Source organism: Ursus maritimus, unplaced genomic scaffold, assembly GCF_017311325.1.
Source record: "Ursus maritimus isolate PB19 unplaced genomic scaffold, ASM1731132v1 scaffold_27, whole genome shotgun sequence".
NCBI classification, from domain to species: domain Eukaryota; kingdom Metazoa; phylum Chordata; class Mammalia; order Carnivora; family Ursidae; genus Ursus; species Ursus maritimus.
The window spans coordinates 3,557,776-3,584,540 of record NW_024425230.1 but is presented as its reverse complement, the minus strand read 5'-3'; the positions used below and the strand labels follow the sequence as shown (position 1 = coordinate 3,584,540).

At 37.4% G+C, this 26,765-nt stretch overlaps 1 protein-coding gene across 3 annotated transcripts in view; it reads right to left on the bottom strand.

Moving 5' to 3' along the window:
• Window positions 1–22,516, bottom strand: part of UBE3A (ubiquitin protein ligase E3A) — a 95,991-nt gene extending 73,475 nt beyond the window's left edge. For all 3 annotated transcript variants that reach the window (XM_040642657.1, XM_040642658.1, XM_040642659.1), the window contains exon 1: window positions 22,022–22,516. The gene's annotated coding sequence lies outside the window, so the exon portion shown is untranslated. The remainder of the gene's footprint in view (window positions 1–22,021) is intronic.
• Window positions 22,517–26,765: the final 4,249 nt, after the last annotated feature.

The following is a 26,765-nucleotide window of genomic DNA, read 5'->3' as shown; positions in this document are numbered from 1 at the left end:
TGACCAAAGACAGTTCTCATCCATTCTGTAGTCAGACTAAAATGTTTAAATATTGCTTTCAAATAGTATTCCCCACATAATCCCCTCAACTCCATTAACCCCTGAGTACCAGCTCCTTATTTTCCCTCCTTTAACTGCTGAAAGACCTGAAAACCATTAGCTCAGCAGCTGACATACAAAACCTTCCACCTACTGACATTGTTCTTACAGAAGTCATCATCCCTGTGTATTCTAAGTCCTGTGGCCCCTAATCCTACTCTATTTCTGTAGCATTTCACACCACTAATCGTTCCTCACCTCCTCTCACTTCCATAATGTGGTACCTACCTACATTCTTCTACCCCTGACAGCAACTAAGTCTTCTGCTAGTTCATCTTCCTAGCTCTCATTCCTGGTCACTCAAGTTTCTTGCACTAGTCCCTTTTCTTAACCTAAATTATCTGTGCAATTCCACCCATTTCTATAGCACCTCTACACTTAGGATCCCTACCTAACTCTACATCTTTAAGCCTGCTACTCTCAATTACCAATGGTACACATACACTTGATGTATCTTTAGCATCTAAAATCAAACTCCCAAAAAACTCACTCCACCTTAAATGTGTCTCACCTTGCTGTTCTTCTAGTTAAAGACTGAAAAAATTGTTGCCATTCTTTATTTTCTCCCTCTCCCTCCTTTTTATTTAGCCTAACCACTATGCGGGTTGATACTTCCTAACCTTCAAATTCTTATTCATTCATTCAAAAAAATGTCTACTAGTTGAAACTAATACAATGTTATACATCAATTATATCTCAAAAAAAGTGTAATAGATTTTGAGTGCCTATGAAGTGGATAAAAACACAGTTAAAGAAATTAGACATAATCTCTTGTCCTCGTGTAATAAGCAAAATGGGCACAAATAATAAAAACCACAATAAATTATGCAATTGCAATGCATAATTCAGTGTTATGAGAGAGAAACATAGGATATGGTAAGTGTATAGAGAGTTCTGACTTAATCTGGGAAAACAGGAAAGGCATTCTTCATGAAGTGACATATAAACTAAGCTCTGAGGCATGAGCAAGACTTATCACACATAAGAAAAACTCTGTGAGGTAAAAATGGCTCTATCAGTCCATTTGCCCAAATTGGAAATTTTTGAGTCATATTCTAGAAGGCCCCCTCTTTCCCATACAGCTAATTGCTCACCCAGTGCTACCAATTCTATCTCAGAAATCCCCCATATTCCAACACTACCCCCAATTCTTCCTTTGTTGACTTTTAGTTGCTTTCAGAATAAAACCAAATCTCCCAAACATTTCAGCTCATACACAATTTGGCCCAAACCTGCCAGTCCAGACTCTGGATCATTCATTTTTATACTTCTAATGCTTGAAGATGCTCATAGAGAGGAGAGTTTTCTCTTAGGTCATTTAATTTAGGTCATTTAACTAGTAAATAAAGGTTATGATTCAAACACAAGTTGTCTGATTCTAAAGGCCATGCTCATTTCATTGTACCACACTTCTAATTCATAATCAAATTCTATAAATTTTACCTTTGAAACACCTCTTGCTTCTTTTTTTTCCTCCATCCAGACCAAAATAGTACAGACCCTCGTTACTTCACCTGGTTTCCCATTTGCCTTTATTCTTTACTTCCTGTGCTAGAATTATCTTCCCGACTTTGGTCATATCACTCTCAAGCTCAAGATATTCTATGCTTCCCCAATGCCTACAGGATAAATTTCAAACTCCACGATCATATGAGGTCCTTGTCACTGATCCCTCCCTACCCATTTATACAAGCCTTACTGCCCACTACATAATATTACTACCAGGTACTTGATGATCTAGTCCCATCACTGGATTTTTGGTTACTACATGCTGGCCATCAGTATTTCTGACTTCAGTGTTTTGTTTCTCAGGTCACTTCACTCAGAAATACTTCCCTATCCTTTGCTAACTAAACTCCATCTCCCAACAATCTACCATACCCTATTAAAAACTCTGTTCATTCTAAAGGCTGTATCTCACAGGGTTCTCTAAGATCTTCTGTAAATAACCACTGTCTTTTGGGTCTTATGATATGTTACTAACACAATACACTTATTAATTTCTACCCCGTATTTATTATTTTCTACCTTATAGCTATCTGTATACATTTATCAGTGCTTCTAGCTGTAAACTGGTTCATGGTATGGCTCATCATATCCATATTTTTATTCCCATAGTAATGGAGACTATGTTCTCTTGATACCACACATATCCCCTCTACCAAAAAAAAAAAAAAAAAGGAAGAAAAAAAAATCAGCATCCTGACAAAGCATTTTGGGCTAGTTCCAAATGGAATTCATGTATAAACAAACAAGGGTATCATTTTTGCCCAATTAACACAAATTTAATCCAATGCCAACTTAATAAAAAGTTTGAAGACCAAGCATACCAAAATAACCAAGAAAATTTCACTTTTTAATGGAAGAATAATGTCTCTCTCTCCCAAGAAACTTGTTCTACCAGAGATTAAACCACAGAATATTAAACAGTATAATTAAAATCAGTACAACTCTCAAAAATCTGACAGTATTTACTTAAAACTAAATGCATGCATACCCTAGGACTTAAAACTTCCACTCCTAAGTATACATCAAACAGAAATGAGTACCTATTTAGTGGCATGTTTAGAACAGCAATATTCTAAGTAGTCCCAATCCAAAAATAACTAAATTATCTGTCCATCAACAGCACAATGAGTAAATTGTGGTATATTCCTAAAGTGGAATACTATACAAAAACTATCATAAACTATCGATGACTACAACCAACAACATGGATGAATGTCATAAATATGTTAAGTGAGAGAAGACAGACACAACTAAATATGATGGATTCTACTTATATAAAGCATAAAAACAAGAAAAATCTAATCTATGCTGTTAGAAGTCAGGATAGTGGCTACTCTTGGGAGAAGAGAAGTAGTAACAAAGAGTATAAGGGGCATCAGAGTTGCTGCTGCTGCTGTTTCTTGATCTGACGGCTGGCTAAACATGTGCTCAGTGTGTGAAAGGTTGACAAGCTATGTACATCTTATGTGCACTCTTCTGTATGTATATTATATTTCAATCAAGTTTATTTTAAGGCAAGGTATAAGCATTAGATAGATAGGTAAGCGAAACAAAAGGTAAGCCCAGAGATCCAAAGTATGTTAACCGTTGCTTCTTGTCAAAAAAAAAGAAAAAAAAATATATGAAACAGCTGTTTTCAGATCTGGATAACAGGCAGTGCAGGACTGTGATCCATGAGAGAACCAACAGAAATGAAGTGAGCCCCCCCAATGCTCAGATTTCTGTCTGGAGGCACTTTCCAGTCTGTAGCCAAAGAAGGGGAAATCTAATCAGAGGACAACAGTATCACTAAAGGGAAAACCAAGAACTCAAGAGTTCCAGAGGCTGAATGGCAGAATTTGTAAAACAGAATGAGAGGAAGGCAGCTATGCAGAGAAAAGGCTCCAGAAATCCGCCACTTGGCAGTCCTTTGATTCTGCTCCTAAACCGTAAGGTAAGAGACTCCTTGAAGCTAGAGAAAGAGGAGTAGTGTGTTAAAATATTCCCCGTGCTCATACAGGACTGGGAAATCCCTAAACTCTCCCCAACCAGAGTGAAGAGAATATACTGACACTGGGGATATTTTGTAGAAAACTAAGAAGGACCATGCCTTTGTAGAAGATATTAGCCTTAAATAAAGACTTTAGTAGACACACCCTAATACAGCCTTGAGGGATCAAAGTGACCAGCAAGTTACTTAGCTGGCTGCCAAAACAAAGTTTAATACTCTAAAAAGAAAACAAAATCTAGTCACTCAACAACAGACTATTATGATGTGCAGCAACCAATAAGAAATTACTAAATATGCAAACAGGGAAATATGACCCAGGATCAAAAGAAAAACCAATCAATGGACCCTGAAATGAAGGAACTGATGCGACCAGTAGATAAGGGCTTTCAAATACTCTTATATATATGCTGAAAAATTCAAAGGCTATTTGAGTTAAGAAATGGAAAACACAAAAACAAATCAAATCGAAGTTTCAGAAATACAAACTAAGATATCTGAAAGTATTTGACGCTATAGGAAGATAAAAAGGAACAATGACACAGAAAACAAAGCAAACTGAAGCACAGAGAGACCAAAAGACTAAAAATAATATGTTAATGACCTGAAGACAAGATCAAATGGTCTAACACACATGTAACTAGTGTCCCAGGAAAAACAGACCACGTAAGAGGAAGGGAAGTGATTTAAAAAATACATAGAATAATGGCTGACACTTATTTCAAATTTGATGAAACCATAAATGCACAGATCAAAAAAACAAAAACAAAAACAGAAAAACTGAATAAATCCTAAGCAGGATAATCACAAAGGAAACCAGTGATCATGAGAAAATCTTAAAAGGGGGCCAGAGAGAAAAGACTTTAGGTACAGGGGAAGGAAGATAAGTATAACCATAGACTTCTCATCAGAAACAAAAGCTAAAATGGGGCACCTGGGTGGCTCAGCTGGGTAAGCATCAGACTCTTGGTTTCGGCTCAGGTCATGATCTTGGGGTCATGGGATCAAGCCCTGCATTGGGTTCCATGCCCAGCACAGTGTGTTGAGATTCATTCCCCATCCCTCTTCCTCCTCCTCTGTTCCTGCCCCTATTCACACACGTGTGCACACTAAAATAAAATCTTTGAAAATATATATATATAAATAAATAGAATCTTAAAAAAAAACAACAAAGACTGAAAGAAAAACAGGTCAATCTAGAATTATATATCAAGTGAAAATACCCTTCAAAATATGAAGAGAAACTACTATAAATCTACCAGAATAGCTAGATGCAAATAACTAACAGCTCTGAATGTTGACAAGGACATTGGGCAACTTGAAATCTCATATACTGCTGGCAGGAGTGTAAAACAAGACAAACCAATCTGGAGAAAAGATCTGGTATTATAACTACCCTATAACCCAAAAATCACACTCCTAGGCATTTATCCAAAAGAAATCATATATAGCCACACAGACTTTCAAATAATTGTTCATTTTAGCTTTATTCGTAACAGCTAGGAACTGCAAACAGTACAACAATGAAGTTACAAACAACTGATACAGGCAGTAACATGAATGAATCTCAAAAATATTTTGTTGAGTAAAACAAATCTCATACAAATTCTGCAAGGTAAACTAACATAGGATGAAAGTGATCAAAACAAGGATTGATTTAAAGAAGTCATGTGGGAACAGGAACTGTCTAGGAATGGGTATAGGTTCTATAACTTGATAGGACTTAAGTGCTGCAAAAATGTATACATTTCTCAAAACTCATGGAATGATGTATGTGGCAGATTTTATTTTCCAAAGATTGCCACCACAATATAATCCATCACACATGCTCTTTTTACAAGGTCAACACGGCATTCTCCATCAGGTGGTGGGGTCTATGTCTCTTCTCCTTTGAGTGGCCTCTGTGATTCTTTCAGTCAAGACAGTATGGTGCTCTGTGACTTACTTAACGCTAGGTCATAAAAACTCCATGTACTTCCGCCTTGCTCTTTTGAGATACTCTTAGAATTTAGCCACCACATATTGAGCAAGTCAGCCACTTGGCAAGGAAGCCAAGCAACCACATACGTATAAAGGCAACATGTAAGTGTTCTAGACCTGAACTCTAGATGAAGTCCTGACAGTCAGCATCAATCTCCAGATTTGTGAGCCATCCTTCAGATGGATCCAGCCTCCAATTATCAAGTTACAACAGTTATCAAGCCACTCTGACACGTTTGAAGCCAAAACAAGCTATGCTTTCCAGTCTCTGCACAAAGCACAGATTCATAAGCAAACTAAATGCTGACATTTAAGGGTGATTTGTCACATGGAAATAAATAACTGGAACAATATACTAAAATCAGTTAAATTCAATATACTAAAGTTAATTAATAATAAATTACTAAGTTTTAGTTGACAAGACACATGCTGAAGGATGTGGAATACTAATAACTACGACTTACTTTGAAAAGCATCAAAAAAATAAAACAAATTAATAGATGGATAGATATGACACAAAGCAAATGCTAATTGTGGAATTACATTCTACAGTTATTTCACACCTGTGTGAATCTGAGTATTTTTTCCTAATAAAATAATAAAAGTGAAATAGAGGCATTTTCATGCAAATAAAACCTGAAAGTTTTTTGGCCAACAGATTTGCACTTCAAAAATGTCTAAATTCTTCAAACCTGGGTCTACATAAAGAAATCTATACAAATCTACACAAAGTAAAGTGAAAATGGTAAGTATGAGCATAAATATCAAAAAATGTTGATAAATTTGGTTTAATAACTTGGTTTGGTATTTCTTTTTTTTTTTTTTTTTTTAAGATTTTATTTATTTATTCGACAGGATAGAGACAGTCAGCGAGAAAGGGAACACAAGCAGGGGGAGTGGGAGAGGAAGAAGCAGGCTCATAGCGGAGGAGCCTGATGTGGGGCTCGATCCCAGAACGCCGGGATCACGCCCTGAGCCGAAGGCAGACGCTTAACCGCTGTGCCACCCAGGCGCCCCTTGGTTTGGTATTTCTTGGTTTTTAAATTTCTTTACAAAAAATTGGCCGTTTAAAAGAAATAATTACAAATAAGACTGTGGAGTTTATAACTTATACAGAAGTAAAATATAAGACTACAATACCAAAAAGGATGACAGACGGTAAACAAATTTATACTGTATTAGAATTCTCACAATATACTCTAAGAGGTATATTTCTGAAAGTAGACGGATATAAAGTAAGGGATACTGTAAGTACTAGCACAACCACTCGTGTCAGAGGAAGAATAAGGTATAAGGTAATAGCAAAGATCAAACAAACTTCTGTAAAAATGCTCAATCCAAAAGAAAACAGGAAAGGGGAGAAAGAAGACAGATGGTACAAACAGAAACTTGGTAGTCTTAAACCCAACCATACAGTCAATTATAATAAATGCATGCACTGAACACTCAGAAAACAGGAAACTGTAAAAATCAATCAAAAAGCAAGATGCAACTATGCACTGTCAAACTAAAAGAAAGACAGTATACAGGTAAGTTGGGAAAGATACAATATTCAAACATGAATCATAACAAAGGAGGAGCGGTAATACTAACACCAGACAAAGTAGACTTTAGGACAAAGAACATTACCAGAGAATCACAGAGATATTTCGTAACAATAAAGAATCAATTCATCAAAGAGATCTAACAGTCCTAAATGTGAATGCACCTAATAGCTACAGCTTCAAAATACGAGGCAAAAATGGACAGACCTCAAAGAAAAGACAGCAAGCTCATAATTACAGTGAAGGTTTCAATACTTCTCTCTTGGTAATTAATAAAATAATAAACCAAAAAACCTATAATATAACAGAAGAAATACATATATCTAATAAAGAGTTTGTATCCTGAAAAGAATAAGCAAAGCATATGGACACTCAAAAAAGACATACACATGGCCAATAAACACATGAAAACTTCTCAACATCATTCTTCATCAGGGAAACGTAAAAACCATGACACTTCACACCCTTTAGTGGGAAAATTATTTTTTTAAAATAACAAAATAACAAGTGTTAGCAAGGATGTGGAGAAACTGGAACCTTGTGATTGCTGGCAGGAATGTAAAATGGGTACCGTTACTGTGGAAAATGGGATGTTGATCCCCCCCCCCAAAAAAATTAAACAGAATTACCATATGACCCAGCAATACCATTCCTAGGTATATATACCCAAGAACAAACATGCCAAGAGCTGAAAGCAAGGACTTAAAGACTTCGGTTATTTGTACACCCATGTTCACAGCAGCCTATTCACCATACCCAAAAGGAAGAAGCATCCAGTGAATGAATGGTTAAACAAAATGTGGTATTTTTGCACACAATGAAATACTATGCAGCCTTTAAAAGGAGGGGCACCTTGATGGCTCAGTCACTTGAGCATCAGCTACTTATATTAAGTAGCTGGAATAATCAAATTCTTAGAGACAGAAAGTAGAACAGTGGTCACTAGAGGCTGGAAGGAGGGGGAAGATAACAGGGGTAAGGGAATGTTACTGTTTAATGAGTACAGAATTTGAGTTTGGGATGATGAAAAAGTTCCAGAGATGAGTAAGTGATGGCTGCACAAAAACATGAATGTTCTTTATGCCACTGAAATGTACACTTAAAAGAGTTAAAATTATGGATTTTGGGGCGCCTGGGTGGCTCAGTTGTTAGGCGTCTGCCTTTGGCTCAGGGCGTGATCCTGGCGTTCTGGGATCAAGCCCCACGTCAGGCTCCTCCGCTGGGAGCCTGCTTCTTCCTCTCCCACTTCCCCTGCTTGTGTTCCCTCTCTCGCTGGCTGTCTCTCTCTCACTCTGTCAAATGAATAAATAAAATCTTTAAAAAAAAAAATTATGGATTTTATGTTATGTGTATTTTACTACAGTTAAAGAAAAAGAAACTAATGGGATACCACCACACACCAATCAGAATGTCTGCAATTTGAGAGTATCAAATGCTGACAAGGATTTGGAAGAGCTGGAACTTTCATACATTACTCATGGGAATGCAAAACTCTGTATCTGGAAAATAATACCTTATAAATTTGAACATAAACTTGTCATGTGATCCAGTAATTACAACTTAAGGTGTTTACCCTGGAGAAATGAAAATATGTTCACACAGAGACACATGCAAAGAGTACCTTTATTCACAACAGCCTAATTCTGGAAAAAAAATCTAACGTTCACCAAAAAAATGAGAAGAAAAATGTGGCATAGCCATACTGTATTTTTAAAAAAAGTAATAAACACAAAATGGAAAAATCTCAAATACATGCTAAAGGAACAAAGCCAAAAGAAGAGCATATAACTTATGATATTATTTATATGCAATTCTAGAAGACGCAAAACATCAGTGGTTGCCCAGAGCCAAAAGGGAGAAAAGACCATTACTACTCTTAATTGTGGTAGTTGCTACGGTATACATATATGCATCAAAATACATCAAACTGTACACTTAAAAACGGGTACACTTTATAGGATATAAATTATACCTCAAAAAACTTCATTTTTTTAGTTTATGAAAACTTAATATATAAAAAGGTGGCATTTTGGGGCACCTGGGTGGCTCAGTTGGTTAAACACCCAACACTTTGTTTCAGTTTAGGTCATGATCTCAGGGTTGTGGGACTGAGCCCTAAGTCGGGCTGGGTGCTCAGCACAGAGTCTGCTTGAGATTCTCTCTCCCTCTCTCTCTGCCCCTCCCCTGCTCACACACACAGGTACTCCCTCTCTCTCCCTAAAATAAATAATCTTTGAATAAAAGAAAAAGGTGCCATTTTAAGTCAGTGAGGAAAGGATCCCTCAAGTGGTCTAGAGAATTAGCTACCCAAGTGGAAAAAAATAAAAGGTAGCTATTTGTATGCCATATCCAAAAACATGCCGAATGCAATCCAGATCTAAACCTAAATCATACCTATGCAAAAATTAAAACAGATGAGAGACCTAAATTTAGAACTAAAACTACAAAATTCTTAGAAGAAAATAGGCATAAACCTTTATGACCTTAGATTAGGCAATGGTTTCTTAAATAACACCACCAAAGGCAACGAAAGAAAAATACATAAGTTGGACTTCACCAAAAATTAAAACTTGGGTGCTTCAAGGAAACACAATCATGAAAGTGAAAAGATAACCCTACAGAATGGGGAGAAATGTGTGGTAATCATCTATCTGATAAGGGACTTGTAACCAGAACATATAAAGAATGCTTAAAACTCAATAAGAAAAAAAAAAAAATTAAAGTACAGCAAAGGATTTGGATAGATCTTCTCCAAAGAGCACCAATCAGCACATGAAATGTTGTTATCATCATTAATCATTAAGCAAATGCAAACCAAAACCACAAAGAGATACCTTCACACCGTAAAAATTACTAAAATAAAGAGACGATCAACTTTGGCATAGAAGTAGAGCTGTCAGAAACAACTTTCATACATTGCTGATGCAACTGTAAAATGGTACAGCCACTGGGAGGATTCTGGCAGCTCCTCAAAATGTTAAACAAAAATACCCTATGACCCAGCAGTTTCACTCCTAGATATATCCAAGAGCTGAATATATATGTTCACACAAAAGCTTGTATATGAATGTTCATAGCAACGTGATTCATAACCAAAAAATGGAAACAATCCAAATAGTTATCAACTGATGACTGAATGAACAGTGCATATATTCATAGTGTAATATTCAGCCACAAAAAAAATAAAATGCTGTTATATGCTACAAGCAAACCCTGAAAATACAATACTATGTAAAAGCCGCCATACACAAAAGGGCACATATTTTATAATTCCATGTATATGAAATGTACATAGAATAGGCAAATCCATATAGAAAGCAAGCAGATTAGTGGTTGTCAGAGGCTGGAGGACAGAAAAATAGGGAATGACTACTAATAGGTATAGAGTTTCTTTATGAGATGATGAAATGTTCTAAAATTAGTGGTGGTAAATATACGAAAACCCAAATATACTAAATACAAATACACTAAAAATTAATTGTATGCTTTAAAAGGGTGAATTTTACGGTATGTGAATTATATCTCAATAAAGTTGGAAACTGTAAAAACTATGCTGCGATTTTTTTTTTAAACCTCTCAAAAAAGGAAAAAAGCTACATGTATCTGTAGTTACACAGATAACACTTATTTGGTATTTGCCAGGCAATTTCATGCTTTTCTACACTTGTATTTAACAACTGTTGTTTTAGAATTAGCTAAGAAAGGAAAAGGAAACTATCATTTATTTTTGTGCTTAAAAATATAAAGCTATCTACCTGTATTTCCTCACTCAAAAATAATTCTACATACCAATATTTAAGGCAGGGAGAGGGACCAACCAGGAAATACAACAGGAAATATAAGAGGCTCTCTGGAAATATGAAAATGCTAAAATTCTTGGTTTTATGATTTATGAGAATAACCTAATATTTAAAATTGAGGCTGTGCTGCAAATCTAGGTTGTACAATCAGTTATATATAGGAAAAGAACTCTGGGATCACAACCACTGTGCACTGGAAAAGAACTGAATGCTCCAAATGACAACTGGCCCGGCCCTCCCTCTGGGTTCTGTGAACAGTTCAGAAATTAAATAAGTTATGCTTATTTACCTACCTGAATAACTACAGAAAGTACACTCATGATTGGCCAATATTAAAATGCTCTCTTCCCCCCATAAGCTATCTTTATTTAAGTGTTTTACTACATGGCTTACTAGCACTAGCACTAGCACTAGGAGTATCTTATCTACTTGTAGATCAAATGTCATCTATGGAGATCCTTTAGAAATTCTAAATTACCAGAATTATTTCAATTTCCTGGCTTTAATGATAAACCACTCATTCTGGTCAACAATTCTATGATCTGAAAACAGAAACAAATGTGCTATACATAGTTCCAAGGGCTTACTATTGTGAAATTTTCCCCTGGGTTCTTTTTGCACTTACAGTTCACCTGAGTTCAATCTTATATAGTGCCTAACCTAAAATTAAACCTAGAATTATGCTAGCTTTCAGCCTGTGTTATACACACAAATAAAGATGTATAGTAGAAGATACTAAAATAACTAAAGGTAGGTGGGTTTTCCTTGAAATAATCATGAACACTTATTTTCAGGTTTATTATATTTCATCTGTGTATCAAATGTAGTATCTAAACTCGTAAAATCTGATTTAAGGATAACAAGAGACTGGCTTCTAATTTAACTTCAAAATGCTCTTAAGAAAACTTACTACATATAATTTTAAGTCAACTAGACTGCCTCTATTAAAAGACAGAAAATTGTTGTTCTAAAGACCAGCCATACTTGAAGGCCTTAAATAATAAAAATTGAGGGCATTTAATTTTCTATGAATGTCTAGTAAAATACCTCAAAGTAGCCTGATTATATTCTTTTGAGCAGTTACCAACTGGAATAGTATTTCTAGATCAATCAGTAGACGAACATTCATTCATTCACCCAGCACTCACAAATGCCTGAAACTGCACATTAAAAAGGAGAGAGAGGGTGCCTGGCTGGCTCAGTAAGGTGGAACATGAGACTCTTGATCTTGGGGTGAGCCCCAATGCTGGGTACAGAGACTACTTTAAAAAAATCTTTAAATAAATAAAATAGAGGCAAGCATTTACCTTTCTCATAGAATCTTCAACTCAGGAGTAAAGAAATTATTTAATTGCAGTTGAAATTATATACTTACTCAGGAAAAGCAAAATTCATTAACAGCATAATACAAGGAAGCACTAAAACCAATGAGTGCAAGGAGATTCTCAGGGAAGGCTTCCCTAAGTAATATTTGGGAATATTTAGCAACATCCTGAGACCTAAAGGATGGGTGAAATTTGTTGTTTAGCTGTATTCCAAGCAACCTGAAACACACTGGCAAAGGGTTTGGCACAGAAAGAGGTTAGAAAGCTCAAAAAACTGAAAAGGCCAATACTGTTAGATGGTTCTGCTCAATGAGGAGTGTGGAGAAAGGTAAGGCTGAAATAGTACAAAATCTAGATCATGTGGGACTTTATAAACTAATAAAGGATTCTGAATTTTACTCTAAAAGCAATGGAAAACCAAAGAAGAATTTTAAATAGAAAGTTACAAGGTTAGAATTCTATTTTTAAAAGATCACTTGAAAAGACAAGTATTTGTTCACAATCCAAAATAATTACAAACTATTAGAAATGATGGAGTTCACCCAAACTGATGGATACAAAATCAATACCAGCAATGATCAAATGTCATTAAAAAGGGATGCTATTTACAATGCAAAAAAATTAATCAAATATCTAAGAATAAATTTAATAATGTATAAAAGGCATTTATGAAGAAAACGGCAAAATACTGAAGAATCAAATAAATAGCAAGATAAGCCATATCAGTTCTCAATTTATATATTCAATGCAATTCCAAATAATATCCCCAAAGGAATTTGATAAACTGGTTTTAAATTATTATGAAAGAATAAAAGTCTAAGAGCCAAGACAGTTCTGAAAATGAATAAAGGGGAGGCCTGTACGCTCAGATTTCAAAGCTTAATATAAAAAGCTTATTTAAAATAAAACAACGTAGTACTGGTGTTTTTTAAAAAAGAGAAAGACAAAAAAAAAAAAAAAACCAAAAACACCAAAGAAACTAAAATCAAACCCAAGCACATGGCAGATAATACAGATGACAATTACAAAATAATACAATAATGGGGGAAGAATTCAATACTTAATGTTGGGACAAGTCACTTATCATATGAAAAAAAAATCCGATTCCCAACTCCCTCCCTAAATGCAAAAACAAAAACAAAAAACATAAACCTCTCAACTATTAGCGGACAATATGAAGAATTTTTGAACAAAAAATTCACATCATAAAGGAAAAGTCTCATGATTTCAACACTGAACGTTGAGATTCTATATCCCAAAAGAGAAATACCATAATAGGCAAACAGCAGTATTTTATCCGTATTCTGATAACTTTCATGGCTGCATTATAAAAGAAGGTTGGATGAGATGAGTCAAGGTCCTTTACAACATAAATACTGTATGTTAATGTCTCATTCTTTTTAAAACAATTCTTTAATTTATAAACACTTAAAAGATGCCCAAAATAATAAAATCCATTTACCCACCATTTACACCATTTAATGTAAATTAAAATGAGGCATATTAAAAAAAAGTTATCATTTCACATGCATCAAGTTTGCAAAAATTTTCAAATAGGACAATCCCAAGCGAGGGCTAGGATGCTGGAAAACAAAGTGCGCATATAAAGTATACACTAGCATAATGATTTTAAAGAATTTAGAAATATATAGTAAAGTCAAAGTTATTCACAACCTATTCCCAGACAATTCACTTTCATGAATCTTCCTAAACACCTACACCAAAATATGTGTAAAAGCAACCACTGCAGCATTATTTATGGTAACAAAAAAGGAGATAACTCAAAATATCAATCAATAGTGAAATACATACATTTTATATATCCATACAATGGAGTACCATACAACAAATTGAATGAACAATACATATATCGTATTATCTTAAAAAAATGCTAAGTTTTTTAAAAAAAGGAATCTGATGAAAAATTATGTACAATATAGTACCATTTTGTAAAAATTTAAAACACAAACACTTATCACTTATGGATACTTGTACAGGGACACAGTAAAAGTATAAACAAGAATACGATGTATACTCAAGAGCCTCAGGATAGTTATTACCTTAAAGAGGGTGACAGGACTGGGAAAGATTGGGAGGACATTGCTGTAAGTGAATACCTAAGACTGCATTTACTTACCAAAGAATCAAAAGTAGCAGAATTTATAGCTCTGGATGGTGTGTTTTTCCTATATTATTTACTGTAAGTTTTAAATATTTTATAATTAAGATATATACATATATTCAAAAAGAAAAAAATGAATATATATTATATAAACTGAATATTACCTTGGAGATCATCTAACCCAACGTACTTACTTTATTAAAGAAAACACATCAGAGTAAGAATATAGAATGAATACTATTGTACTCACGGCAGTTTTAAACATATGCTACAATGTCTAAAATAGCAAAATAGCACTTAGGGGAATTAAATCTTGATCACTTAAGAGACTTGTAGGCCACAGTGATCAGCCTCAATTTCTCAAAATCTGATGTCAGCTAGAAATATGGAGAACACAACAAACACACCCCTCCTAGGAAAGCCTTGTCAAATTCAGCACAGGCAGAGGCAGCAAAGTGGGGCTGTAATACAGGTATGTCTTTGGCCCACTATCCAGGCTGACTCCTAGTCCTTTATCTACTTAAAATTAGTTAAAAGTTCTGAAGCCTAGAGGATTTTGTTCCTGATGATTCTTATTTATCAGCCCACAGCAGACACCTAAAAGTAGTCCCGAACTGGAAAGCAGTTCATTCATCAGGCACTTACAAATACATAAAACTGCACGTGAGAAGAAAAAAAAAGAGACACACAGAAATTATTCTCACTGAATCTTCAATCTAGGAAGAAGGATTTAATTTCAGTTGAGGTAAGTGACTTACCTATCTTCCAGTTGAGATCCAACTATTTTTAAGTTCACCCCTCCTTGCCTTTCATTTAGTCCAAAAGATGGAAGAGGAGTTTTAGGTGGGGTGAACTGACTCCCTACTGAGTTAGATGAGACCATAACACTTCACTTTTTCATTTGAAATACAGTACACTGGGCAGTAATTAAAGAAATATACAATAATATATGGAATGCAGAAATTTAGTTTTGTGTGTTTAAAAGACTAAAGTTAGCTTGTTTTTTCTAATACATCTTCCTTAAGTGTTCTCATTTAAACACTATGGTCAACTTTTAAGCACTTCCATTCTGTCAGGCACAGTGTATTCCTACTTTAGCTACCAAACTTTATCCGTTTAATTTTCTATTTTCCCTCTCTGTTCTTTAAACATGTTTAATGTGTCCTAGTCCATTTCAGGCTGCTAAAACAAAATACCACAGACTGGGTGGCTTATAAACAGAAACTTATTTTTCAAATATCTGGAGCCTAAGAAGCCGAGTATCAAGGTGCTGGCAGATTCGGTGTCTGGCAAGAACCAGCCTCCTGGTTCACAGACAGCTGTCTTCTGGCTGGGTCCTCATATGGCAGAAGAGTCAAGGGAACTCTGAAATCTTTAATAAGGCACTAATCCCATTCATGAGGACTCTACTCTCATGATTTAATCACCTCAGGAAGGCCCCACTTCCTAATACCATTACAATGGGTGTTACAATTCCAAACATGAATTTTGAGAGGCCATAATCATTCACTCTATAGCAGTATGTCACCGACATAGCAAAATGTGTAAGAAATTGAATATGAATGAAGCAGCTTAAGTAATCAGGGAAATTTTCCATTTCTTAGAAGCTCTAAATTTAGAATATCTTAAACAGCATAGTTTCTATCACCAACATGGAATATGATGCACTGGTCAGCCCAAGCCCACTTCAGAAAACTAGAAAAGAAAAATGTTACCCAATTATTTTTTGTGTGAAATGGGATTTATTGATCAGTATACACATCACATACAATAGGTGCTCAAAAGACATGTATTTCCCCCCAAACAAAAACTTTATTTAACAAAGGTAAATACTTAACATTCTTATTTATGGCACACTATAAGGTATCAATATTAGCACATAAACACACAGAGACACAATAAATAGAATTCATAAGAAAAAATACTAAAATAATTAATAAGCTGGAAATACCCATATTTCACCCTATGACCCATTAGCTTTATATAGAAAACACTGGTGGGCATTTCATCTTTTCCCTTCCAAAGAACAGGATTATGCTTTACATCTGGTAAGAGAAAGGAAGTGTTTGTTGGCCATATGAAGAAATTCCCATAGTGGTAGCTGCAGGGCTAGAATTATCATCTCAGAAGAAAATAAAGAGCACCAGTTTTAAAGATGGAGCTAAAGAGTGCAAGGAGATGACAAAATGTGACATTTGTCCATACTGAATGGTAGATACATGATTATTACATTATTCTCTGGACTGTCTGCATATTTTAGAGGGAAAATTCAGAATTTATTCTGCATCACAAAGAATATAAAGTAAATAGGTTAGGATAGTAGTTACAGGCCACAAAAGCAATTCTAAGACTACCTTCTCACATCCAAGAATAGAAGTCTATTATATTAGAAGCTGGAAACGGATAAGGTATTGCTTTTGATACAAGGAGAAAGTCATCACATTAAGAACAAAGAGTTACAAGCCTGCATACCACAAAGACACAGGTCAAAAAATTTTTTCATGTTTTATTTCTGTAATATAAAAGGATATGTGCTTGACTAACCTCAATTAGCCCCGAAGGGTACAGATGGTCAACTTCTATAACACACTTAACTGTTAAGAGTCACCATATTAAGCTCCATATTGGCCAGCCAAGAGTTTCATTTAAGGAACATTTCATCCTACTTGTATAGTAAGTGTTCAGGGCTCAAATGCAACTTCTATGCTTTTTATTTGTGGCATAGATGCTGACTTCAGTAAAGTCTTATACAGGATTCTTTTCTATGATCCACACGTGATATCTTATAGATTCTAGCAGACTTCCTAGGATGGAACTTCTGGAATAATCTTATCCAATAAGAATCTACGTCTCCAAAACCCCTTTTCCTTTCAGGTCAACCTTATGATTAACCTGCCATTTATCAAATTAACAGGAGAGGTCAAAAGTAAAGCAAATTAGGGTGCCAGGGTGGTTTAGTCGGTTAAGCGTGTGCCTTCAGCTCAGGTCATGATCCTGGAGTCCTGGAATTGAGTCCTGTGCGGGGCTCTCTGCTCAGCGGGGAGTCTGCTTCTCCCTCTGACCCTCCCCCACCTCGTGCTTTCTTTTGCACTCTCTCTCTCAAATAAATAAATAAAATCTTAAAAAAAAAAAAGTAAAGCAAATTACAGAAGGGGTCTAAGGATTAATAATACTGAATAGAGCATCACTAATTATCAAGATCTATTGTTTATTTCAAATGTAGTTAACAAATTTAAAATAAACTCACACATTAAATATTTCCCAAAACAATACTTCTGAAAGTATGAAAAGGTTAAAAATGTTTATAGAGAAAAGCATGAAAATATACCAAGGTTCCAATCACTTGTTTACCACTAACTAACTTTTCTTGAACAAGTCACTAAGTCACATATAAGGTCATTTTATACAGTATTATTCTACTTTTTTGAGAATAAACACATCTGAAAAACAACCCTTTGAAACAGACCAAGTAAGTATCACCTTCATTTAACAGAAGTTAACAGAACACAGGCTTTGAAAGATAAATGACCTGCTCATGACCAGCTAGGAAGCTAGATTGGAAGGATGAACCCATGATCTTCTGACACCAAAGTTAGTGCTTCCTCATCAGTAGTTCTTGGTGGCTTTTGTTCACTGAACCTGTTGAGAGTCTGAAACTTAAAATTTATATATAATTTTAGGGAGTTCACAGTCATGAAGCTTAGAAACAAATGCCAGCTAAATCTCACTTAGAAAAAGGAATATTAAAAAAAAAGGTATTAGCTTTATTTCATTCTCAGATTGTCCTCAAACTTTAAAAAAAACTTCATTTTGACTTATTATCCATAATGATGTTTACTTATTTATGATAACTTAGATCAAAGCACACTACAGGTAACATTTCTGAGAGTAAATGAAAATTAAAGTTGGCAAAGAAATTTATTATCTCTATTAGTAAGTTATTTCACTTAAGAAATTATATAGCATCTTTAAGTATTTTATACATCTGTTCTGGACATAGAATATGTAAATTAACACCATTTCTATTTACTGTAATTTTACTTGACTTCCTTTATTAGAAGAAAAAGCCCCATTTCCTGCACTAACTGTTATGCTCAGAAAAGGCGCAATGATGGCATCTTGTAAAGTCTGCCTCCTAGCGTAGAAAACATTCAAATGAAGCAAACTACTACTCTCAACAGGTAGGACAAAACACGCGCCATTGTATACAAAGAGTCCTGAACTCTAGTCCAGAGACTCAGACTGTGGTTCTGGCTCTGCCACCTGGATGACTTTAAGAAAATCATTTTAAAGCTTTGTACTTCAATTTCTTCATGTGTAAAATGAATGGAGCGACTGGCCTCAGGAACAGTCCTACTCAGGTTTGAAACTTCTATAAATCTAGAACCAGATGACAGAATGATAATCACCCCAGAAAAACATCAAAGTATTTATAGGAAACTGCCAAGTAATTTTTTTTTTCATACCCATTCACACACACACACACACACACACACACACACACACACACTATGTGCCAGATTTTGGATTAGAGTAGGACCAAGGTAAAAATATAAAGTATTTCACATATGCCAAATAGTTGTATAAAGAGGTAAAAACAACATTTTTTAGAATAGCAGCCGCAGGTGGGGAGTGTTGAGTCCACAGAACTTCCCTAAGACTGGAAGAGCACAGAAAAATGAGGTTCCATTACGTGACAGGATTTCACAAAAAATGGTGTTGAGAAAGTCACTAGATTATAAGCTTCCAAACAACAGACATGATTCTTGTCTTTGTAGCTCCTACACCTAACCCAGCTCATAGCAGTCACAGTAGGTACCCAATAAATGTTGACTATTTACTGATAACTAATTCATCCATATGCTGGCAACACACTTTCTGGTAAACACTAGGAGTCCGTCCATGCCCTTGAAGAGTTCGTTCACAGCTAGTGAGAATGAAAACAATGTAAAGGATAACATGCTAGAGTTCACTGAATGTAAGGTGCTTTGAGAACAAAATAAATAACAGGGTAGGAAGACTTCAAATGATAATACTTATTAAGGGCCTATGTGTTAGACATTTACAAACTCTAATCCTCAAAACAACTCTGAGTTAGTTTCACTATCCCATTTTACAGATGACAAAACTGCAGCTCACCAAGACTAAGCAACTTGCCAAGATCAGACAACTAAGGTGAGCCCAGAATTAAAAATGGGATCTAATTCCAAAGCTATTTTCACTGCACATACTGCAATGTTTTTGAATTTATCTTTACATTTGCAGTGGGGGGAGTCAAAATCAGCCAAAATTCTGTTATCCTGAATTATCCTGAAAAGAGAAAATTTGTCTTCACTCATAAAAATCAAAAAACTTTTTAACAGCTCCATGTGTATTTAACGTAATGTCTTCATGTTTTGACCAATACAAGTTTAGGTCTAAACAAAAATGTGCAACACGAGAAGACCATAACCAGCAATCATTTAAGAAAATAAACATTTGTAAATATTTCAAGTGCTTGGGTTGAAAAATTTAGATATGATCCACAGTTTTGGATTATCCTACTGACTGCTTATTTGAAACAGCAAATTTCTTCACACTGGGGGGGAGGGGGTTGGAGGGGAGAGAAGATCATTTTTTTAATAATAATTTTTTATTATATTATGTTAGTCACCATACAGTACATCCCTAGTTTTTTATGTAAAGTTCCATGATTCATTACTTGCATGTAACACCCAGTGCACCATGCAATATGTGCCCTCCTTAATACCCATCACCGGCCTATCCCAATCCCCCACACCCCTCCCCTCTAAAGCCCTCAGTTAAGAAAGATCATTTTTAAAATGACTTAAAGTTTAAGAAATACAACTGATTAAAGGTTAAATATCCAAGATACTCTAAGTACCCAATAACTCTTATTAGATGAACTGAACAAGTGGGATGAGAATGTGTCTTCCTCACACTTCTAGTAAGTATACTTAAGATATTTTTTAAGCCATGAAAAAAAAATGTACAATTTAAGAGAGGTAAAATAAAAACGGCTTACAAAATCTCTACAAAGAAATCAAAGCACTGTAAGTTGTATCTCTGTGTAAAGTTAAACTCCTCAGGAACTAGGCAATGTCCAGACAACAGTGTACATAACACTTAGCATACTAATGCTAGTTAATAAATATTGATACAAAAAGACTTTCTTAGTTTCCAATTCTAATTTTGTAAAGAGAGGGTCATTATTTCTTGAATCTGTTTCTTGCTTTTGTTGTGATTACTACTTTCTTTAGAGGGCTTCTGGGTCATTCTTTGGGCTTATCAGCACCATCATTAATACTGTATTCATTTTATTACAAATGTGGTAAGTAACTCAGATTTATAAGCAAGATCTAATTCTAAAACTATTTCCACTACACATACCATGGCAAAAATTTTATTTTTTATCTTCCTAAATTCTAAACTTTTTTACCTGGTTTACACAGTAATCTACTAACTAAGAGTACTCACTACTCAGAGGTTATGAAGAGGTTATGAAGTAAATACTTCTCATCCCTCTTGTCTAATTCACTCAAGATTTACTGGGTATCTACTGTGACTCTGACAGGTAACTTTTTAACAGTTACACTTCCAAACTTTAGGTCATTTCCATTTCAAGCCCCCTTCCACCACCACCCCCCAGAATATTCTGGAATAATTTCCTGCTTCTTTCAATACTGCAGGCAGTGGAATTCTCCAAAATTATGGGTCATATCTATATTCCCTCATGATTTACGGAGGGTAACTCTGGATTGTAAATCTCATTTTGCTATTCGTTTACATTTTCAAAAGCACCCTAGCCACTTAATAAATATCCCAGACAGATTTAGTAATGCTTCTATTTTAGTATTACCATAGGACGTTTTTAAAAATTCAGAGACTAAATTATCTTTGAAAGATTCTAAGCTCAGTGTCTATGTTAAAATTATTTCTAACAATTTTATGGACTAAAGCATTAGCCAACATTCAATTCTGACTTTACCAACAAAACCTCCACGCCATAACGAAGAAAGAGTCCTTTTCATTTTCTCAACTGAAAAGGGAAAATAATAAAATGCCAACTGTTTGCAGGTTTGCATTTAAAAGAATCTCTGGCAAACCCGGTAGCTCACGTTTAATTTGAAAAGGCCGATAATCTGTGAACACAACCCTTGGGCTTGATTTCCCACTTCATCCGTCCTCCCTCCCCACCAGTCTACCCCCAAAACCCCAATCCACCAAAGCACACGTCTAAGCATTTTTCACCAACAGGGCCAAAACCTCGAAAAAAGAGCTCCCCTTGGAAGGAAAAGGCCAGCCCTACCCTGCCTGGGCCCAGGCCTGCTCCGCGAGCTCCGCTCCAAGGAGGGCCAACTCTCGACGCCCTGCACGCCCCGCCCCGGGCCCGCTCGCGTCCCCTTAGGCGACAAAACCCTCCCTCCGGCCCTCAGCCAGGACTGACAGTTACGGTAGCAGCACCCGCTGCTACCAGAGGCCTACTTCTGGCACCGACCCCTCCAAACCATGCGCCCCCAAACACTCTCCGTGGCGCGGGTTGGGAGCGTCCCTACCTTGTCCAGAGCCAGCCCCGAAGGGTGGTTTGGGCGACAGACAGAAGGGAAATGCCGCCCAGCCTCCCCGGCCCAGGCCCGGTTCTCGGCCAAACTGACCTGCTGTCGCCCCCGCGCCTGGGCTGTGGCCCTCGCAGCAGCGGCTGCCTCACTGGTCGCAGTCGCCCTCGCTCGCCGCCTCCGCCCGCCACCGCCTCGTTCCCTTTCGCTGCCTCCACCGCCGGGGCTCATGCGGGACCCGCGCTTCCTTCTCCGGAGACTAAGGCCGGGAAAGGGGGCGCCGGGGCCGCAGAAAACCCCGCGCTCGTCGCCAGCCGCTGCTCCGCCGCTGCCTGTCCCCACTGGGGAGCTGCGGGGCCCGCCGAGCCGGGGCTAGGCTGCGAGCTGCTCCGAGCGCGACCCCAAGGAGGAGCCGAGGGAGGCGCCGCTGCCCGCGGCCGTAATCGTTGGGTCCGCAGAGATGAAGCTCAAGTCGGAGGCGGCAGCGGAAGGCGAGCGCCCAGGCCAGCGGATGGCTAAGTGGCAGCGGGGTGCGCGAGCGGGAGGAAGGCGGTGTGTCGAGGTTCTGGCGAAGGGGATTCAGGCTCTGTCGTCTCCTGCAGTCACCCCGAACCCAGCGCCACCATCTTGGGAAAAACGCGGATCTCGCGGCCGCAGCGCAAGCCGGGAGGACTGGCTGGGCGGGCCGAGTATCCCAGCAGGCAGCGCGGGCCGCCCGGTCGGGCGAGAGCTCCGGGCCGGGACGCAGAGACGTGGGGAGGGGCCGGGGTGCGCGCGGGAGGGCGCAGCGTTGTGCCCCGCCCTTTCTTGCCGGCTCCTCCCCCTTCCTGCTTGCCGTCGTCGCCAGCGCAGGGGCTGTTGGGAAGGGGAAGTTGCTCGCGGCTCCCTGGAGTCCTAGCAGGGTTGGTCGCCATTTTGGGATCTGGCAGAGGCTCAGTGTTTCTGTTGAGCCACGACTGTCTGTGGCCCCACCGAAAGAAGAGGGTACACGCCGGAAGCCCCCTGGAGCCCCCAGGAGTGTTGGAGACCCCCTGGTATACCCAAGTCGAGGAACTTTCTAGGACTTAAACGCCCCCGAATTTAGGGAGACGAATCGGCTCTGAAAATGCGCCGAGGGAGGGGGGTGGCTTTGATAGCTCCCAGCGCTACCGCAAGGCTGCAGCCTCCGGATACCAGGCTCCGACCCCAACCCGTTTCGGTCCAGTGCTGCCTTTGTAAATACTGCAGAGGTACCCCGAGAGTATGAGACATCTTTCAGGGGACCAAGGTCATTTGCTTAGGCCTCTTTCCAATACCATGTCGTTAGTTCACTAGAAGATGAAAGCCCGTCTCGCAGTTCTGACGTTCGGTGGGTTGTTAGTTGTTAAAGAGATTGTGACCTCTTGGTTAACACCAGTTGGATGAATGTTAATTTTGATCCATATGACAACTGAACCCAATTAAAGCCATGCGTCTTCATATTTAGTATCAAGGTCATCATTTTATTTAAAAGGTTTTTTTTAGGGCTCTGCGATACTTAACTAGAAAATACAGTGGAATCACTGACAAGTTATAGTCTTAACGGCTTGCAACTCTGCTAAGCCCTAAAATACTACTATATGAGATCCCGTTCATCTAGTATTCAAAGAATTTTTTTCAAATCAACAATCTTACATAGCAGTGTATTTAGCTGCCATTCTTAGAACATTGTAAGGCAAGGATATATTTATGTATACTGCTTCCCAGTTATAACCAACTGTAAAAAACTTAAACTGTAAAAAATAAGCTAGTGGAATTTAAATCATCCCAGGACAATTTATGATAAATGACAGTATTAAATCATGTCCAATTTAACTTAGTTCCTCATTCTTTTTCTCATTTTCCCCCATTACAGATCCTCATTTGGAAACAATTTGTAGTTATATATTATAGAAGAGGCTAGTTAAAATCGTAATCTTCTAAGGATTTTTTTTTTCCATATTATCAAAATAGGCAAATGAGAATGAAAATCTTTAAAGATTTTTTTATAATCAAAGCAAAATTTTACTGCAGTATCTAGCCTGTGAAGATACTTTTAACTATTCTCAAGTAGAAATTGCCTGAATAAATGAAATTAATTTTATATAACCTGGTGCATCAAAATGGAACAAATTCCTGAGTATTTACCAAAAAAATTAAAGACTGAAGAGAAATAAATCTGCTCTCAGTTAAATGTCAGAATGACTATCCAGGTCTTTACTAAAATCAAGAAGGATCCCAGCTCCTCCTTTGAATATGGAGAAATTACACATAGGCCTTTTTAGTTCATTAATAGGTATTCTGTGTGACATTAGTGTCAGACCTGATTCAAGACTCCACTGTGCTCTTCGTCTTAACCCATTTTCAAATTTTGTGATGTTTGCTGATAAAAATTACTAGCACATTGATGGCATAAGTGCCTAGTAAATGTTAGGGTTTAGTAATAGTAGTATTAGTATTATCAATACCACTGTTTAGCATTACACATTTCATGAACTCCTTCACACCTCCACCCTTAATACCTACAGATCTACCTAAATTTGCATTCACCCTGATCTCCTGTCTTAAAGAATGAGCCATTCTTTCTAGGCTTTTTTTTTTTTGGGGGGGGGGGGGTTGGGGGCTGGCAGGTGAGTGGTAGGACCCTCAAGACTCAGTCCCTTGGTTGTTCCCTCTCTTGTTCATAAATTCTTCCTCTACTAACTCTGTTCCTTCTATTTAGAAGAGTTGTCTGTGCTTGGATTGTCATTTCTAAGTCCCTCTTTACTGAAATTTTAGCATTTGCCCCCATTTTAGTATATACACTGCTTGTATTAACGTCTGTAATAGCACATTGGCCACATCTAAAAGTCACTTCTCAATTTTCATGGTATCTGACCTTTTTCAAGTTTCTGCACTGCTAACTATTGCCTCCTGGAAACTGCTCCCTTGGTTCCTGTGTATTGGGCCCTCTTCTTCAAGTCTACTTTGCAGCATGTTCTTCTCCATCCTTGGTTCTTTTTGCCTACTGTATTATATAGTCTCTGACAGTACCATATACACACACTCTTCCTCTATCATTTATTTCAGTCAGGGATCAAGGCTGAATCTTGAACACTGATCTCACTCAAAACCAGACATATCTTCAACCCCTTATTAAAAATTTGTACTAGATGTTCTACAGCACCTTAAAACTCAGCATGTCTAAAATTGAACTCCTTTGTTCCATTTTCCACCATTAACTGAGTGGGAATAATTTTGGAGAAGAGCAAGTTTTGGAAGAACAAGCAGGAATTGGGTTTTGCAAATGTTAAATTACAGACACCTATATCTCTGTAGTGGATATCTGTAATAGAGATTGACTGCTAGTTGACCTCTACTATGCATTCTCCTCTTCATCCATGATAATGGAGTTCTGTAGCCAGATACATGGTTGCCTATAATTAATTCTCTAAATACGGCCATGTCGGTAAGGTTCTGGCCAGTGGGATGTGAGAAAAAATTATGTAAGCAATTTCCAGATGATACTCTAAAATAATAGGATGACTCTTTCCCTTTCTCCCTTTCTGATGATCAGAATGTGAGAGGGGTTGTGAGCTATTTTGGAGTTACAACAAGGTGGGTCCCTGAAGACTTCATGAGTCAGAGCTTGTGTACCAGGTTGAGCTTTGGTGTGAGATGGCTAACTACTATAACCTGTATGGTTATTCTAGACACTTTTTACTGAAGCTGACCTTGTATCCTAATATCCAAGTGAGGAAATCAAGGAGGCATTTGGATGTGGGTGTCTGGAGTTAAGGGAGAATGAAACCAGCTCATCCTACATTCCCTGACTTGATGACTCTTCCATCTGTGGCGGTCCTCAATCATAATAATGTTAGTAATCCCAGATTTCTTCCTCTGTCTCACTCTCCTGGCAATTAGGAGGCAAAGTCACATATTCCTTAAAGCACCGGTTTTAAAATTAGGTAACATAGCAAAATGGTTAAGAGTATAGGCTCCCAATTTATTAGCAAGTGCAAAAATGCCAGGCAAAATCATAAATCCCTCTTGGATTTATTTTTCTCATCTGTAAATGGGGTTATTGTGAGGATTAAGTGTTAATATATGTAAAGCTCTTATAATAGTGCTGGGCAAGTAATAATTAAAGTGAGCTTTTTTTTTTTTAATTCCATGCAAATCCCAGTTCTGACACCAGATACAGAACCTTCAATTAAATAAACCTTCAATTGATGTCTCTGTTTCCTCATCAATGAAGTGGGAAAAAATGGTCGCATTGACCTCATAGGGCCACCGTAAGCCTTCATTCATCCATTCAATACATATTTATTAGGTAGATATGTACCAGCACTGTTTTAGGTGTCAAGAATACAGCAGTGAACAAAGCCTGCCCTCATGGGGTTTAAGTACTAGTAGAGAAAAAAACCAAAACAAAACAAATCTGGTGTGTTAGAAAGTGATAAATGTTAAGGAGAAATATAAAATGAGGTGAAGAGGATAGAGAATGCCACAAGTGTTATATCATGCAGGTTGGCCAGAGAGGTGTCATTGAAAAGATGATATTTAAGCAGGGGCTTGACAGAAGAGACAGGATAAGATGTGGAATATAAGGGAAAGAGCATTCAAGACAGAGAGGACCCTGAAGCGGAAAGGTTCCTACAGCAGTCTAGGATCCCCTAGGAAATTTGGACCACCCATGGTGGCTGGAACGCAATAAGAGAAGGAGTTGAGATGAGCTCAGGGAAGTCAGGGTGGGCCACAGCAAGGGCTTTGTACCTCATCCTGAGGACATGAGTATTTGCACAGAATGAGGTGGAAAGTCCCTAGAAGTGTTTGAGAGAGATATGACAAATTCAACCCATGGGAA